General features: G+C 40.7%; 1 protein-coding gene across 3 annotated transcripts in view; it reads left to right on the forward strand.

The window, feature by feature from the left end:
* Positions 1–12,360: 12,360 nt before the first annotated feature.
* usp2a (ubiquitin specific peptidase 2a) overlaps positions 12,361–19,477 on the forward strand; it is a 61,278-nt gene continuing 54,161 nt past the window's right edge. For 2 of the 3 annotated variants that reach the window (XM_033632200.2, XM_033632202.2), the window contains exons 1-2: positions 15,511–15,622; positions 16,453–16,572. The gene's annotated coding sequence lies outside the window, so the exon portion shown is untranslated. Of the gene's footprint in view, positions 12,501–15,510; positions 15,623–16,452; positions 16,573–19,477 lie in introns of those variants that run through there. The other variant, XM_033632201.2, reaches the window with a different exon arrangement.

Raw genomic sequence — 19,477 nt, forward strand, 5'->3', positions numbered from 1 at the left:
AATGGAAAATGGATTTTCTTTGCCTGTGAACTTGACATAGCTTTAACATGCATCGATGTGTGACAGCATTTTGTTTATCATTACTAGGGATACACGATCGGTATCGGCCGCCAACAACTTGATGATCACTAAAAACAGGGTAGGAAAAAAGTGTATTGATATGGGTTTTGGTTAATGGTCAAATGAGTTTTTACATATCAGCATTTCGGGTATCTGCAAAAAATCCAGTATCGTGCATCCCTAACTATCACGTACATTTTGCTATTTTCTCCCTCATTTTTTCTGCCAGCGAGCTAGAATTATATTTGAATAGAGCTGAGGCTGATATGTTTGAAAAACGCTGGGCACATCTTTGCAAAGTCCTTGAAAAGATTGGAAATTTTGTCCATGAAAATATGTAGGAACCCTGTCAATAGTAAAGTTACGGTGAGGAAAACTGGAGGGAGACATTAAATAGAGAGGAAATAGATGAGGCAGGTTGATGGAAGGTTGACGATATAGAAAAGAAAATGACACCACTTTATGACAAAATGGCTTCAAGAGTGCAGTGATGATACACTTGTGATATTTAACAGTGTAATGAGTGTTTTAGGTTTTCCTTAATCATGTTACGTGTTTTCTACATGTGCTTTGTGGACTTTGGGGCCATCTGTGTCCACGTTCTCGGCAGGAAGTCAAACACGTTTTCAGCGAGTGTTCGGCTTCACCAGGGTCGTCCTTTGTTACTGATTCTGTTTGTCATTTTCATGGGTAGGATCTTGAGGTGCAGTCAGGGTGGGAGAGTGTCCAGTTAGGGGAGCTCAGAATTGTGTGTCTACTATTTGCAGATGATGTGGTTCTGTTCATCAGACCGTGACCTCCAGCATGCACTGGGGCGGTTTGCAGTTGAATTGCCTCCTCTTAGTTGGGAGTGAGTTGCTTCCTCAATCAAAAGAGTGAGGGTGAAATGGAGAGTGGGATGGACTTGGATTGGTGTGGCGTCAGCAGTAACGCAGGTGTTGTACTGCACCTTTGTGGTGAGGAGGTAACTGTGTCAATCGACGCTCCAACCCTCACCTGTGGTCATGATACGAGTGGCTGAAATGAGTTTCCTCTGCAGGGTGTCTGGGCTCAGCTTTAGAGTTAGGGTACAGAGCTCGGACATCCGGAGGGAGTTTGGAGTAGGGGCGGAGCTTAATGCAGGCTGTTCTCATTCCCAGGTCTTCAGATACCAACTCTTTGTCACCCCCCTTGGCATGTGATATCAATACCAAAGGCACCTTATAGCATTTGTTTGAGACACACTGGATTCTTAACTAACTCCAAAGTAAACCCATCTGCAGAAGTACGTGACGCTGAGATCAACTGATGTCATTTAAAGAGCGAGAAATCTAGAGTCGGGCGTGGCGGAGAGGAAGTGGATGGGTCAAACAAAACCTGACTTTCATCCAGGTGTTTGTGTCTTGTTTTAAATCAGAAGTCATTATTGTTTTCAATGCAACCTAACGTAACTTCCGAATGTACGTACCCTGTGAAACCAAAAGTCACAGTTGTTTTAACGTAATATTTCGTAATTTACATTTGATGGTCGGGCACTGATGTCACTTATGTGATGTACATACATCACTCTATGTTACGTTACGTTATGTTACCTTACATTGTATTGCGTTATGCTACGCCACGTTACATTACGTACATATGTATTTACATCACCCTATGTTACGTTTTGTTACGTTACATTAAGTTGTGCTGCATTGTAGAGTTGTACTGATACCGATACCAGTATCGGAGATGCCTCCGATACTGCCTTTAATGCAATATCTGGTATCTGCGAGTACAGCCCCTGACCAATCCGATACCACGAAATGCCACACGTCATTACACATACGCATGCTACAGGCAAACGAAACAGAAACAGAGTTTAAAAAGCATTCTACTGTAGCCTTTAAAATGTCTTTTTTACCAAATTGTGTGGCAGCACTTTAACCTGTGTCTTGATCTGTGTCAACACTGGATAATAATAATGATAAAAACAAGTTTTATGGCATTCATTCTACTATTATGTATTAATTTCTTAATATTTTACATAGAGTTTTAGGAGTTGAGACATACAACAATTCATATCCCATCCATTTTTATTTTACGCGCTGGTATCAGATCGGTACTCGGTATCGGCAGATACCTAAGGGTCAGGGATCGGAATCGGTATCGGGAAGTAAAAAGCAGTATCGGTACATATCACTGTGCTGTGTTAAGTTACATTACGCTACACTATGTTATCTTACGTTACATTACGTCCCTGACCCGGTGCAGGACTAAATTACGTTTCATGACGAATGTAGTTATTTTAACCCAAAACGTGATCTTTTTTTCTGAACCTAACCGTGACTACATCACAACATTAACCATGTATACAATGTGTTTCACATAGATGCATTAAAGGGTGCCTGTGTGTTGCTGTCAGACACCGAGGGGCCTGACAAAGCATCTGTACTTTGACTGCCCGGGAATGAGGACGGGTTAGATCAGAATGCTTCCTGTGTGTCTCTCTTCGGAGGATTCAGGGCACATCTAACTGGTTGATGACCCTGTGGTAGACCTAGCACAAGCCAGAGAGACTCTCCCCCAATCCCAAATGGATCCCTTACAGACTCGTTGACTTAAGCCCTAAGCCCTTACAGACCAAGGACCAATTCCATTTCTTCCCCTTAGCCCTTGTCTTGGCCCTTCCAATTGGTTTTGCGCGTTCACGTGAGGGGGAGTGGTGTCCTAATCCTCCGTCAGGTTAGCTCTTAACCTGACGGAGAATTGGGACACCAGTCTCTGTAAGGGATCCATTTGGGATTGGGGGTATATATCTCATCTGGCCTCAGGATGAGCCAGGAGGACCTGGAATAATAGTGCTGGAGAGAGGGACATCTGACTACCTTGTGTATCCTGCGGCCAGTGTGACCCACCCCCAGATAAGTGTCAGAAAATGGGTGGATGGATGTTTGTTTAATCACTGACCAAGATCTGATGTTACTGTGTGTCTCATCACAATACTGTATGCACACTCGCACACACCCACACAGCATCAGCATCATCACAAAGCAGCTGTCGTGTTATGTCATGTGCCTCCCCTACAGGTTTATTGTGACTCTGCCACTACAATTAAAGCACTAGATGAGGGAAGAAGTGATACACGAACACACACCTCAGACAAAAGACGGACTTTCAAGTGCATGTTTGGCACAGGAGCAGTATGAAGGGATAACTTCTCTATTTAAAACATCATGTGAGTGTGATTGATTATATTCATCCACCCATCCATCCATTAGCTATAGACACTTATCCAGTTCATGTTCATTTATTTGAGCACATCAGAGTTTGTCATTAACTTGTGTGTTCATGGTCATTTTGAAGGCACATGGTAGCAGTGTGTTCTCATCAGATTACCTGATTTTATACACATGGCTATTTAATTTGACCAGTTTTTGCTGTATAATAATATAATAGCATTTAGTCATTTAGTTAGATAGTCATAACATTTCATGATTCCTTTAATTGCACATGATCTTATTTCGTGGACCTTTAAGTGTTTAATCAATGCACTTTCTTTACAGTGTATTTATAATTTTATAAGAACTTTATTAGTAGTTCTCCTTGAACAGACACTGATCTCAGTTTAGTCCATGTGTGTGCACCTTTAAAGGGATAGCTCAGATCTTTTGAAGTGGGATTGTATGAGGTGCTTACCTATAGTCAGTGTAATATGTCAGTGGGCGGCAGTGGCTCGGTCCACAGGGATTTGGGTCGGGAACCTGAGGGTCGCCAGCTCAAGTCCCTGTGTGGATCAAAATATGGGGTGTGGACTGGTGAACAGTCCACACTTATTAGTCAACTGAAACTGAATCTTCTTCTGTTAACTACAGTACATGGTGTTCGGCATGCCCCCAGTTTGGAGAGCAGCAGAGTGTCACCACAGAAGCTGTGGACAGGGGCATCAGCAAAACATAATCTAGCCACCTAAAAAAGTCAGTTTCTGTGTACGCTGTATTTAGAATATTGTCACTGCTTTACCTTATTGTCAGAGAGAAATTTCAAATCAGGACCTGTAGCCGTTATCTCTCTCTTCATAGCCAGACTCCATTGAGAAAAACAGTGATTTAACATCGCTGAACACAGGAGCTGCTGGTCTACTGCTGCCTCCATCACTCAGTTTGTGTTATTGTGTGACTTTGGTGTTTAAATGGTTTAGTTTGGATTCACCAAAGTCACACAATAACACAAACTAACTCACTGATCAAAGCAGAGGCAGACCAGCAGCCCCTGTGCTCAGAGAGCTATAATTACTGTTTTTCTCAATGGAGTCTTTGATGAGAGCATAGATGGGGACAAAGCAGGTAAAGGTAAAGCAGTGAAAATACTCTCAGTGTAGTGTACACTTAAACTGATACTGAATTATTTGCTGCTCCCTCCATCCATGTCAGAGATCCATCCTGCTTCTCCAAACTGGGGGCATGCCGACTGTCCTCTACTGTATGTAATACACTCACTACTTTTACATGCGCAGTTATGTCGTGCTACGGTTACAGCTTGGCTTGACTACTGTCCTTGTCCCAGTATACAGCATTTTTTGACTGAAGTATGTCCGACTCCGCTATGATAGGTGGAGATATGCCCCGTTTCAGCTTGTTAGTATTGGATCTTTTTCTGGTTGACCCATTTCGTCCCAGTCCAAACAATCGCCAAACAAGTTAGCTACGGTTAGGTAGCAGCTAGTCTCGCTCACCAGACCTTCCTCAAGAAAAGAAAGGTCTGGCTGGGCCGACTCTCACTTTAAGATTGGAGAAAAAAACGCCCTGGCTGCTTGTACTTCTTTCAACCAATCACAATCGTTCTGGGCGGTGCCACAGCAACGATGCGCTTGCAAAAAATATTGCCAGGGGGAAACAGGTTTTGGTGTAACACGCCCACAAAAATATCACCTACAGGACGCGAACCATGGCAGAAAAATGGCTACATCCCTGCAAGATCAAACACCGCAAAAGTTAGTAAAGGATGTGTTGAAAACAGTTGAAAACTCCTACACAACCGGAGGTGGTAGGGCGGGACTTCAGCGGGTGGCTCGTTCCGCCCAATGAGAGGCTGATCTATGCAGCGAACTTCCGCCCACTCAGACTAGCTAGCAGCTAACTACTACCATGGTGGACAACTTTACAGCTCTGTACATTCGTTCTGTCGAAAAATGTACAGCTCTGAATGTAGATTTCTCCATGTTGTTACCAGCTTCTTCTTCTGTTACACATTTAATGCTACTGAACCTCTGGGTCAAAGCCCGGGGTGGAAATTGTGCAGCATGCTCAGAGCGCCTCGGCCAGTTTGGGTCTGATTGACTGTATACATGCAGGAGGAATTTGACTCCCACATTATCTGGGTGTGTTAGTCCGACTTTGAGAAATTCAATGGAGAACAATTTCATTCAGATTCATTCAGATGTATTTTAAAAGTCTGGTTTTAGTTGGACTGACACAATAAGTTTATTTTCTCTGATGTCATGTAAACACACTGACTGACTGTGGATAAGTACCTCATACAACCCCACTTAAAAAAATCTGAACTATCCCTTTACACTGCCCTCTAATTTAGTGAAGTACTACTTTATGCCTCCACATCAGTGTGTCATGTTACACATTCTACATTTCACTCCATCTTGCAGAGAATTACCTCCACCAAAGATCGCTCGTTAGGGTATTATAATGTGGAATATATACAGTATGTATTTATTTTATTACACAGTATCCACCCTGTATAAGAGGAGCACTGATGCCTATTGATTTTTCCTGTAGCAAGGAACTTAGCAGGGTAGGGGATTCCTGACAGTGTTACGACCGTGAACGCAGTTGATACAGTACGTCAAACCACTGGATTAAATATTCACATTTAGTGTGTGGAAACAAATACCTGTTCTCTCAGTTCATCCGCTGCTGATAGAAAGCTCAGCTCAGTGTGCCCTGGCCTCTTTTTAACAGTGTTTTTACCCTCCTAATGTATTAATATCACAAGTATGTAAATGCAACAATATATCCCTCCTCACTATTATAATTTACCAATGTTTATTTTATAACACTACTGCTATACTTGAATATTAGAAGGTGTGATGGTGTAGCAATGGCACACAGCAGGTTAGATGAAAAGAATTACAATGCGTTTTATCACAGTAGTGCTGAATAAATGTTAGCGTAGCTTGAACCACAGCCATAGAGTCCAGCACAGAGAGAGGCAGCAGAGCAGCTGGCACCTGAGTCTCAACTCAAGCATTTAGTTATAGTGTCTGTGCTTATCAGTGTGAGATCTGTTTGACGTGAGGACATGTGTGTGACTGTCTGCAGCGTGGGTGATGTGTTTGGTATGTACGGAAGCATATTGATGCCACGCCAGGAAAAAACAAACTGATCAGTATCAGGTAATAACATTAAAGTTTCTGATTATAACAAGATGTTTTTCATGTTTTTACAAGATATTTAATATTATAATAAAGTTTTTGTGTTATAACAAGAAACTTTTCTCGTTATAACAAGATATTTAAAGTTGTAACAAGATAATTTTTGTGTTATAAAGAGAAACTTTTTGCTATAACAAGATATTTTTCATGTTTTTACAAGGTGGTTTCATGTTATAAGGAGTTTGTCTTGTATTAAAAAAAGGAAACTTTCTTGTTATAACAATATACTTATTTATTTAGTCATAACGTGAAATTTTTATCATTAGAAGATGAAAACATGTTGCTATGACATGAAAATATCTTGTAAAAAATGTGGAAAACTTCTTATATAACAAGAAACTTCTGATGTTATTTCCTGATACTGATCTTTTTTTTCTAGCCTGTCAGCTCTACGCTGTCGTAGTGATGCATGTAATTTATTGATTTAATGTGTTTGCGGGGAGAGAGGTCTCTATGCCTGCTCAGATTTATGGAATAATGAAGTCTATGGAACTTTGTTTAACATAAAGCCCAAGGAAAAATTTATTATAAGTCTTGATGTAAATTTACTGTTTACTTGTTGAACTCATCCAGATTTTTGTTTCTGTTAAGAACAGGATGTTGTCATGTTATTTATTCTGTCTCCTGCTGACTCTCCAACATGATACAAGCTGAAAATATCGGCTAAGCCATTTTATAGCCCCTGAAAACTTGATTTTAGATTTTAAGTATTTCTCTGTAACATTAAAGATTCATGACTAATAAAGCAACAATCAAAGTTAGAGTTAGGAAACAAAAACTCTTAGTTATTGTTATTATCAGAAACTCAGGTAATCTGCTTTCTCATGGTTGTGTGGTTGAGGTTTGATCATGTGATTGACAGCGGTCTGGCAACGTAAACAAACAACCCCAAATATCACCACATTTTGATTCAAATTCCAATCGGTAAATATTTTGACCCTCCCTTTTTCTAACTGAGACCCGCCCAAAATGTCTGTAGGATTCCACTGCTCTCAGTAAGAAGCTGATTAAGAGGACTAAACAAAAAAAATTCTCCGACAACACCCTTTAAAGGAACACTTCATCCACAAAATGACTGTTTTTATATCAGTTACTCAGCTCATGTTTCCTTGAATTCTTGAAGAAAACTTTGTTTTTCTCGCATAACTCCATGATGAACGGAGAATCCAAAAAATGTGAACATTGTTTATGAATTGAAGTAAATGGGGTCCATGTTTAACAGCAGCAAAACTATTTCAAAAAATCCGTTTACAAACTCTCACACAACTCGTGCAGTATAATACCAGTCTCATTTATCAAACTGTACTTTCAGAACTTCCCAAACACATGAATTTTCACTCACATGTCACAAACAGTCGTGTGCACGGCTGAATATGCTGTCCTGTGGTGCATCGTATCACAGCAACAGGTGCCATCGAAACAACGGATGCTGCCTGTCCATGTGTCTTACTGCTGCAAAAGGTGCTGTCTGGCCAACCGGAGTGTATCATAACACCACAAAAGGCTCTGTCTAGCCGCATTACAAACGGACGCCACCTGGTGGCGTATCATTCATTCATTTTCCATAGCTGACACTGGGCAAGACAGGTTGGGTGTATTGGGCCTGGACAGGTCACCAGACTATCACAGGGCTGACACATAGAGACAGGCAACCATTCACACTCACATTCACACCTACGGACAATTTAGAGTCACCAATTAACCTGCATGTCTTTGGACTGTGGGAGGAAGCTGGAGCACCTGGAGGGAACCCACGCTGACACAGGGAGCAAACATGCAAAGGGCTCCCCCACGCCAAATTCAATCCGGGAACCCTTTTGCTGTGAGGCGACAATGCTAACCACTGCACCACTGTGCCGTAAACCACCACAAAACGGGGCTTTTGATGTCAGTGTCTGACACTAAAACTACTGACAAGGCGGCGGTATTTGACAACTTAGGAATGAGATCGGGTTGCCCAGAATGTCCAAAACAGACGCTGGAGGGCACGTCATATTTTGACGTTTAGGTCCACTGACAAAGCGGACATCTTGATTATTTTTGCACAAGTTGTGTGAGTTTGTAAACGGAAATTTTGTTATAGTTTTGCTGTTGTTAAACGTGTACCCCAATGACTTCAATACTTTTTTGGATTCCCCATTCACCATGGAGACATGCGGGAAAAGGTTTCCCTCATAATTCAAGGTAACACAAGGTGAGTAACTGACATACAAATGGTGATGTGTTCCTTTAACACCTTTGGCAGAGTGTAGGATTTATTTAGTCATTCTGCTGTTTAGTGCTGCAGCTGTTGCTTTACTCTGACTGACTGAGCCATCAGCAGTAAACATCAGGTTTTGGTGTCAGTCCCACAGAGTGATACTGTGAGTCCTGCCAGAGCCGCCTCTTATTAGTCATTCAATAATTTTGAGTCACACTATCATCACAGAGGCAGAGATAATTATTGCACCAGCAGCAGCCTCAATAAACCAGAATGTAGTACAAACACTCACATGTTATGATTGTAGTGTGAATAAGAAGTGAATCACTTGTAAAAACTCTAGCTTTGCAGCTGCTATCAACATAACTCTGACTGCTGAACATGACATTTAGAGGAATACATCGGCATTTTGGGAATTAGGTTTACACGCTTTCATGGCGAGAATTAGATGAGAAGATCAATACTTCTCCCCAGAGTGATATCAAGCTTCACATCTAACTCGCTGACAAACAGCAAATCAGCACATTTCCAAAACAATTACACTGTTTCTTCAGAGGAGTCCTCGGGGGTGTCATTCTTACAATATGTAGAATATGTAGGAAATCATTCAGTGAAGCAGTCGAAATTCCTCCTGAGAGTTTTTGAGGGTGGATTTGCCCTTTAATCTAAGCAGGTCTAACTCATTAACTCTCCCTCTGCTCCTTGAAACCCATGCAGCCTGTTTGTGTTGTCAGAAGAAGATGAACAAAGTCTCTTTATTTCCTTTGCTTAGTTAAATACTCAACACATAATGCGAGACATCTGGCAGCTTCAGCACAGCCTGTTTGAATAGAGACCTGTGACACTAAATAGACACTTGCTACTCTGGATACATCAGTAATGCACTGCTTGAGTCATCATCTGCCTCTAAATAGTGCACCAGAGCTCAAGTAGATCTCACAAGGCTATATTTGTCTTTGATTATAGATTTTGGCCGGACTAAATGTGCAGGATGCCCAGGTTTCATCCCTGCTCAGACTTATACACCAGTATTTAAGCTACACGTTCACTCAGCTATATGTAACACAGGACTGTTCATAATCTATGGCAATTAAAGCATAATCTTTTTTTTTTTTTTTTTTTTTTGTAGAAACCTATATGAAGTATTAAATGGCAGAGAATGAGTCATCTTTCTTATCTTAGCATAGAGAAAGATCTGTCACTGAATGGTAATAAATGGCAGTCTCCTCCTCACTGTGTGTGTGTGTGTGTGTGTCACTTTGTTTCATTCAGCGGCAGCGTTGGAGCAATGTCACGGGTCCGGATGTGTTTCACAGATGGTTATGCTGCAGTATGATTTTATGACTCATTCACTTTGATGCAGACACTTGCACACTCCAGCATGAATGACTACTGGAGTGCTGGAACTTGGAATACTTAAAGGAAACATCTTCAGTGTATGACTCAACCAACTCTTAATGCAACATATGCAATCTGATAAGGAGCTTTAGTAGAAGAACACAGTGACATCCCTGTCTATATGAGCAAAATTAAGATCATATAACAAAATGATATTGATATTGACGACTCCAGGTCTGACAGCAGCCTTCAATTTGATTGGATGTCTGAATGCTAATCAGACAGTTCCACATCATCAAAAGTGGACTAGAGTAGAGCCACACCCACAATTTCAACAAGCATGGCCGACCATGGAGACATGTAGGACCTTTCCCAAACTACCCCTACACCCTCTCCCTACCCACACTCAGTTTCCATGTTGTCCCAGAGTGTCCACCATGTTGAGTGCCGTCCCAAACCAGCTCCTGAGGTGTGGAGGTGAGTTATTTTACTGTTAGTAAACAGTATGATGTGTTTTTTTGGTGGGCGGGGCTTAGCTGGTATTTTAAAACATAATTTTACTCACTGATATGAGTTAACCTTTCATGAAAAATAAATAACATCATGTTTTTAGTTTTAAAAAAGGCTGTTGAGACCATTTATTGTCATTTATACTATCAGGTGATTTCTGCGTTAAGATTCTTCATCCACTGGAATGGACAGAAAAAGAAAACCATGTAATAAAGTATCCTAATAAAACAACAAAAGAGGTAATAATTTATGAGTGCATTCAGAGTCGATTACAATATATTTTATTGTGTTTGGAACATAATTGGGTTCTGAGCAGATTAATAGTTTAATTGATTTATTTAACAGCATTTTTCTTTTAAAGTTCTAGAGATATTGGCATTCAGAAAATCACAAAAATGGTAAGCTTTTGATAATATCTTCTAAAAATGGGTTTGTGTTTAAGAATGTAGCAGCAAGATAGCCTATGTACAAAAAAATGGCAAGAAGGAATGGCAAGAAATATCAGTGATAAGGCGTAAGTATAGACAGTGCAGGCAGTGCAATTGGGCCCCTGAGGTGGAGGGGCCCGTAGAGAGAGCAGGCTCTTGAGAGTGATTCAGATTACCACCTTGTAAATATACCTGTGCTCAAAGATAATAAATGATAAAACAAGAATATTATTAATGTAGAAACGATGCCGTTTGCTATATATGTCCTCAAAAAGACAAACCAATGTGTCAGGGATTTCCTTTCACTTTTTAAACAGTCAGTAGCTAGTTAAAACACACATATGCTTTTTATATATACGTATAAAATCTATCAGTATACTTTAAAAACTATTCAATTAAATTATACATTTCTAACTTTCTTTGATATTTTTGTCAGACATACAGTGATGATTGTTGTTGTTATATATATATATATATATATATATATATATATATATATATTTACGTTTATGTTTGTTAATAATTCCTGTTTATTTAACTATATATTTGTTAATACTATTGTTTAAATTTCTTATATTTTCACGTATCTTTCCTCTCTTGCAAGGAGCACCTGTAACATAAATAATTTCCCCTCGGGGATCAATAAAGTATTTCTGATTCTGATTCTGATTCTGTAATATGTATGTTGATGTTGTTCAATGTCAAGTCTCTGTTTTTGTCAAGACAATACATGCATGAAAGCATGCGCTTTCATGTTTACTATTTATTTGTATTTACTCACTTTACTTACTTAAATGAATTAGTATTACCTCCAATACTGGCAATACTTTCCCAGGGATCTTAAAAAACTTCAACTTCCTCATATTATGTATAATAACAATAATGATAATACCAAATATGTAAATAAATAAATATAAATGTTAATGTAAATTATGCAAAAAAAAAACAAAACAACAAAAAACAGATTAAATTGCGATTTCTCTTTCTGTGTAGCTGGCTTTGGTTTTACATTAAATGGATTATTAGGTGGAATTAACATTATTTGTTAGTAGTATTTACCACTGGAGAGTTTACTGAACAGTAGCTCAGCAGGTACTTAAACACACCACAATCACAAACCTGAGATAAACATTAAACTCTAACAGAACCAAGTGTCCGTCTTTCCCATCACCCTGAAAGCAACATGTTTTCAATGAAACTGACCTCTGGTGTTTACGCTCGTCACCATGGTGATGGTGTAGGAGGCGGGTCACTGCTGTGGCTAGTGACGTTCACAGAGGTATCAACCAATCAGAGGCCAGCTCTGTTACCGGGCTGACGTCACCGTTAAAGTGAACAGGACCGTTACTTGATTGCAGAAAGTCTACAACTGCAAGGGGACAGAAGATATGGCTGAATACCAGCGCAGTCTTCATTTAAAGCCCGTGACGGTGTAGCCGTACCTCCATCATCATCGGGCAACTCCATCAACGGTTCGAGAAGCGAAACAAAGCCGCCGTTAAGATACTTTAGGGGGCGTTTACTGCGCGTCTGGACCGGGATGATCTCCAACTGTGAGGTGAGTCAATAACTAGTTACCTCACAGCACCATTACCCTCTGAGGTGCACAAGCCAAACCCCCATATCTGACACTGTTACACTGCGTTTCTTACCGTCAGTGAATATTTAACTCACCTTATCAGATATATTTAACACATCTTAGAAGTCATACAGCGTCACTGAAATATTCGGCTTAAAATATGACCGCGAAACAACTCTGTATTTAAGCTAATATCAAGTTTTAACACAGGCAGCTAACGTTACTTTCTTACCTAACTGTTACATAAACTGCCCGACGTTTGGTTGTGGTGGAAAAATAACGGCTGAATCAACCGTAAAAGTTCCGTTTCTACCGTTCAATCCGCCACATTCACCGTGAAATGTGTGTGGTTTGACCGTTAACGTCACACCGCTGCCTCACACATAAGCTACTGTTAAGTTAGCTAGCGACATGGCTACTTAACCAGCCGGTGTGGGACGTTAACCGAGGTTACACCGAGAAAATAACGACGCAGTTGAGTTAACAGAAGGTGTATTAACTTTGTACTTCCAGTCTTAAAGGACTTGAGGGACGGTGAGTTTTCACCGACACCATCTCCTCCCCGCCCCCTTCAGCACTCTGTCAAACCTGTCCCGCTTCCATTAACGTTACCGAGCCCCGGTTATCTAATCACATGTACAGTAACGTTATACACACACTTAATGCGGAATATTTCACATACATTGATTTTCCCCCTCATATCAGTGTGTTTAGAGCGACATACAGCCGGCCACACTGCAGTGCATCGACCATAGCTTGTGCTGTAGTGTCGTCCCATCTCCTCCTAGTGTCATGTAACGCTATACCCCTCACAGAGACCTGTCTTTTTCCATTGTCTGCACACATACGTCAACTGGTTTCTAGAAAATACTCGATTTTTGACTGAGTAATTTACTGCACATATAATTTTATAAACAGTTTTGCAACTACATGATATACACATGTGGCCAGATTAAGGATGATATGGTAAAAAATGACTTTAAAGGGATACTTAATTTCTTTAAAAGCAGGGTTGTATGGGCTTCTTATCCTTAAACAGTATATTACAAACAATAGATGTAAGTCAGCACACCCCCAGTTTGGAGCATAGGCTTTTCATAAAGATGGACGACGCATCTCCGCTTGCCCCCACTGTACAGAAGTGAAGCTAACATATCCCAGACACTATTGAAAGCCAGGAGCATTTAATGCGTTAAGACATCATATTTATACCTGTTAAGATAAACAAATTGAACTTATTAATACGAATGTCAAAATAAATGTATAGAGTTTGGAGCATCCATTGTATATAGGGATGGATGGCACATCTCTGCTTGCCCCCACTGTACAGAAGTGAAGCTGAAATATCCCGAATATGACTGCTGCCATCTTGTGCTGGTGATCATTCAAAGTCAGAGGTTGTGTCTGAAATGATTTACTCATTCCCTACTCTCTACTCACTATATAGGGAGCTCTTTGTAGAGTATTGAAAGCCATATGGCTCTCTCTATGTCTATTTGATGTTCTTACTAATAAGTCAAATCTGTTTGTCTTAACAGGTGAAATTATGACATCTTAACATGTCAAATGCGCCTTAAGCAAATAGGAAATGCCCTGTTATCAAGTACATTACCACCCCTATATACACACCCCTTTTTGGCCAATGTGCTCCTGTTAGTGGGTACGTTTTGGCTATGCACCTGTTACCTGTCCATGTTTACTAGCTAATGCTCCACTCCACTGCTAACGTATTAAACTGGAGTTCTACCAAGAGAGATATGATGCAGAATTCAGCAGCAACCCTCAGTGACATAAGTAATATAAAGTTGTAGTAAAACAAATAATTTTAGGCATTCGTCTTGTATGATTTGAATGAATTAAGGCAAATCAGCAAGACACTCAGAATAGATGACTTAACATTATGCCCAATGTATTCCAGTGTCACTGCTTCACCTTAATGTCAGGCAGTGATTTCCAACAGAAAAATGAAGCCTTTCTATCGCTCTCTTCAAAGTCAGACTCCATTGACAAAAGCAGTGATTTAACACTGCTGAACACAGGAGCCGCTGGTCTACCACTGCCTCAATCAGTTAATTAGTTTGTGTTATTATGTGACTTTGACATTTAAAAGGGTTAGCTCGGATTCACCAAAGTCACATAATAACACAAATTAACTGACTGAACGAGGCAGAGGTAGACAAGTAGCTCCTATGTTCAGTGAGCTAAAATTGCTGTTTTTCTCAATGGAGTCTGGTGGCTTTGACAAGAGCATAGATAAGGAACTGAAATTGTTAACGGCTTTCCCATCAGAATGGGCTGTCTGATGGAAAGATAAACAGTGAAAATACTGTCAATATAGCATACATTTAAACACTTATTGATGCTTTTAGGTGGCTATTTTGTTGCTGAGCCCCATCTACAGCAGTACACTGCTCAGCTTCCATGTCAGACTCAAGCCTGCTTCTCCAAACTGAAGGTGTCGACTGACATCTACTGTATGTAACACACTAACTATGGAAAAGTATCCCATACAACCCCATTTCAAAACATCTGAACTATCCCTTTAATTTTAAAGCGATCACATTGTCATATAAGTCATATAAGGCTGAAACAGGGTGAAGTCAGGTAATGTGGGACAAATGAGGTTTGCATCTCGGGCTCTTTAAATATTAGCAGCCAGTCACCGAACATGTTATGGCAATCTTAATACAAAACAATCATTTTTATTGGTCTGAGATAACTGTAACGTAAAAATGCTTTATTCAGTATTTTTACTGGTTTTAATCGCCTGGTCTGTTTGTCTTGGAGAGGGAGAGATAATTCAGCTCCTGGTAAAAACCTCCTGAACAATGAACACTCACCATTATATGCCACTAAATCCCCCTAAATCGTACACACTGGTCCTTTAATGCTAGTCCTTTAAGGGCAAATTGGAATGCCACAGAGTGTTGAGTGACCTGTAGAGGTCATAGGCGTCTGCTATATTTACCGGCTCTGTAACTTGATCTGTGGCATTCTGGATGGCTGTGCTCATACTATCCTCTCGCGCTCTGGGGCCACAGTCTCCCAAGTAGCACCCCATTGCTTTCTGTCTATTGGCCTGTCCGCTCAGAACAACAACGGTGAGCCTCTTACAAACCAACTTAACTGCTGCTCTTCCTCCCTTTTCTTCTTTTAGGTACCAGCTTGTCAGTTGAATGCATAGGCCTGCCGTTAACCCAGCTGTAGGGTACGTTGTCCCGAGGAGTCGATGACAGAGGACAGGGATAATGAGTCAGAAAGTTCTGGATTTTGTTAGCATGAGCTGAAGCACTGGTAGCAGCGCATGTCACCAGATGATATGTGCATTGTACAAGGAAAATGCGTATAGTAGCTGGTTGTGACAGCACAATATGTGCTTTGAAACAAGTGTTGGAAGAGCCACATGATGAAGCTGCACAAGATGGAGCCAACCTATCAACTTTCTCTTTACCTGAGCGTTATAATTGAGCAACTTCCAGATTTGATGATACGACCTGAAGGGCACGTCATCACTCTTTAACAGTTGGACATGAAATGCGGAGAGCATGTTGACCAGCCTGTACGGTCACTTCATGCTGAACGTGTTTGGCACAAAGTCAAAATATTTCCTTAAAGACACATGCCAAAACAGATCAAGATATTGATTTAGCTGTCTTTGTTTATGTATAGTCTTGAAGGTAATACATTTCTCACACGCAGCCCTTGCTATCCTCAGGCAGAGGTTGTCTGTCCAACTCGTTAGTCTGATAGCAGTGTTTGACAGCGTATGATCCAGCAACTCTGTATGTATTTGCCTCTTTCAGATTACACTTACCTTAAACAAATTCCTCAGTCAACAGAAAAAGCGTAACTATTTTTGATGTTGCTGCTGCACAGTTTTGTCCTGTGTGTCGACTGGTATGTCATGTAACATGTCTGTGTGTTTCCACAGGAGTGCTGGGTGTCATAAAGCCTGTGTGAGTGCTCACTGTGGGGTAGCAACAGTAGGATGAGCTGCCCCAGAGCCATCAAAGCCTGCGGGGACTGACACACACCGCTACAAATACAGCAGGTAACCACTTCACACAGGCATGCTTTCACACACACACACACACACAAGCTGTCCATGTTTATGATGTGAAATATCCTAAGTACACATGGCTCTGGTTGCATGACTCAGATGCATCCCGGCAGAATTGACCGACCCTTTTATGAAAGAGAGTTAGGAAAAGTTAGAAAAATAAGTTGTGTTATGTTTTATCAGCTTACAGATGACTCACAGAAATGACTAAACTGGAAAGGTGATGCTGCACGTCAGTTCCTTCTCAGTTTACAGTATTACTGCCATGTAGACATTCAGACTATGACACTGATAGGGCCTCGAAATTGCAGCTTACACTGCTAAAAGGTTTTGATGATGCCAGTATCACCTGGAGAACATTATCCAACAGTTTTGTTTGCACACATTTGTTATCAGCACTAATCCTACTACATGAGACCCCAATCACACAGAAAGCATTTAAGCTGGAGGCGACTTTTTGTTGTAATTGTTTACAATGAGAATTAGGGTTGAGCTCACTGTTTTTGCGTTGCTATGCACCTTGCGTTTCTGCGCTCTAGGCGCCTGACGTTTTTGCCAAAGCACTCTGAACTCCTTGAGTTGAAAAAACTTCAATTCAGAGTGGAAAAGTGCCCCACATTATCTCCGCTTTTTCCCCCATTGCCCAATCAGATGACTTGAGAGGCGGGCCTTCTGTGGTGGTCATGACAACAAGTTTACAGCTGGTAAACAATGGAGGAGAAACAGGTGGTAGCTGCTGCTGGATCTTCAGAGCTATACGACTTTACAAACTGCTGTTACCACCATCTCAATAGAAAACAGCAGGCGTGGAAGCATGTAAGTGCAGTCCTTAAAACAGCCATTATCAATAGGAAGCTCCTGGCCCAACTGGTGGTACTCCCCATGTTCCAGCCTCTTTTTTAGGGTCTCATGTACCCACACAGATCTCTCTTTATCTGCTGACAGCCTCTCACCCTCAGCCAGAGCTACAGACAGTACCCTCTGCCTCAACATTTTAGTGAGTAGCTACTAATTACTGTGACATAAATAAAATAAAAAAATAAATAAAAGATTGATTACACAGGAAGCTTAGGGTAAGGAGTTGATGGGGTGGTTGCCTGGCAACAATAAAAAGGCGCAGCAAGCTCCTTTTATTTTTTTTTTACCAGTGGCATTCATTTTTTAAAAAAGGCAGTGCAGTGTGCCTTGTGTGTTGCAACCTGCAAAACGCTTTCTGTGTGATCAGGGCCTTAGACACTAAACCTGCCATGCAGTGCATCTGTTATGTAAGAGTAAGGGTTTAGTGTTCGGGGTTAGGGGGTCAGGGGTTATCTCTAATGGAGACCAGTTAATCTTGTGGTTTTAGAAACACAAATCAAGAGAAAGCCAAAGAAAATAAACAGGTTTTAAGGTGCTTCTTAAAGATGTGCACTGGTTTGGCCACCTTAAAACTTCCCTGCTGTGGTGATCCGAAGCTCCTCATTGAGGTCAGGGGGGCACAACAGAATGCAGAGGTGCCTGTTTGTGTCAGAGGTAAAATTTTTAATATCAAGTGACAGGAAGCCAGTGGAGAAAAGCTTAAATTGGTGTAATATATTTGTGTGTTTAGTTTTTGTCCAAAACCTCAGTGCTGAGTTTTGAACCAGCTGGAGTTTTTACGTGTATATGTGTATATGTGACATAGTGTGGTGGTGTTTGTTATGGGAGGCGAGACTCTCTTGCATGTGTGTGTGTGTGTGTGTGTAGAAAAGTACCGTAACCAGGCCGGCGAGTGCAGCAGACACAGTGAAGTGTATACTTTTCTGAAATGAAAATTTTATTAGCGGTCCAAGTTTTGAAACTTCCTCGGGAAAATGTGCAGGAGCCCTGGGTAGAAACAGTGTCCAAAAACATAGTGTAGCAAGAATGACGAGCTCTAGATGACATAGAGCATAGGGCCGAGGGTTGGAACTGAGTTATTACGATAATAGAGCGATGATAAAAACAATGATAAAAGATTTAGATACAGGTAATTTTGCAGCCTGAATGTACATAGAGAACACGTTTGGACTAAAAATCGATTGTTGTAGCACACAGCATATTAAAACGTGTTTTATTTATGAATACATGGAATGTTTGGTCTGACATATTAAATTCAAACCATTCATAAATAGTTCCAGCTATGTGATCCCACCCTATGAGCCTAATAAGGCCAAACGCCGCACTTACTGCACCAGAGTACGCTAACATCTTAATGTTGTTTGTGACGCAAGGAAGGGCGGCCTCTGATGAGTCCTGTTGGTAGAAACCAGATTGGAATTCATAAAATATACTAGTGTAATCCAGATTATCCACAATTTGTACAGGAGGAAGTGCTCACAAAGCATCTTTAATGGTAAATATATGTATATTCTAGATGAAATCTTTTAAATCAACAGTGATTGACGTTATCAATGACACCCAGCTGGTGATTGATGCTTTTTAAATAGATAGGAAGCAAGTATATTAAAAGGGAAACTCTTCCACAAGTGTGAATTAATGCTTTAACCACAAGTTGCTTTAAGCCACTTGTGTGTGTCTAATGCCTCTCTAAGCATCACTCAGTGGGATGGCAGAGATTGATAGGTGTTTCAAATAATAATGGTATCTAATTGACCAAATGATTAGCTCAATAAATAAAGAATGATGCCAGTCATCTGCAGAGGCTGCGGCATCAATCACTGCAGCCTGCAGAGTCGATCCTGTCTGAGGTCACTGCTGCTTTTATGGCCTCTCATGTGAGTCACCAACAGATGGTGGTAATGATAGATGCTTATTCTCCCCGGGTTTTCATATTGTGGAAGTTGGTTGTGAAAAGTAGTAATGAGTTAAGAATTTCATTGTAGCAGAAACCAGAAACAAGCTTTTCTCTTGAGTTGCTGCCTTTGAATGCAGCGTT

The sequence above is a fragment of the Epinephelus lanceolatus genome, chromosome 4, assembly GCF_041903045.1.
Source record: "Epinephelus lanceolatus isolate andai-2023 chromosome 4, ASM4190304v1, whole genome shotgun sequence".
Taxonomy (NCBI): domain Eukaryota; kingdom Metazoa; phylum Chordata; class Actinopteri; order Perciformes; family Serranidae; genus Epinephelus; species Epinephelus lanceolatus.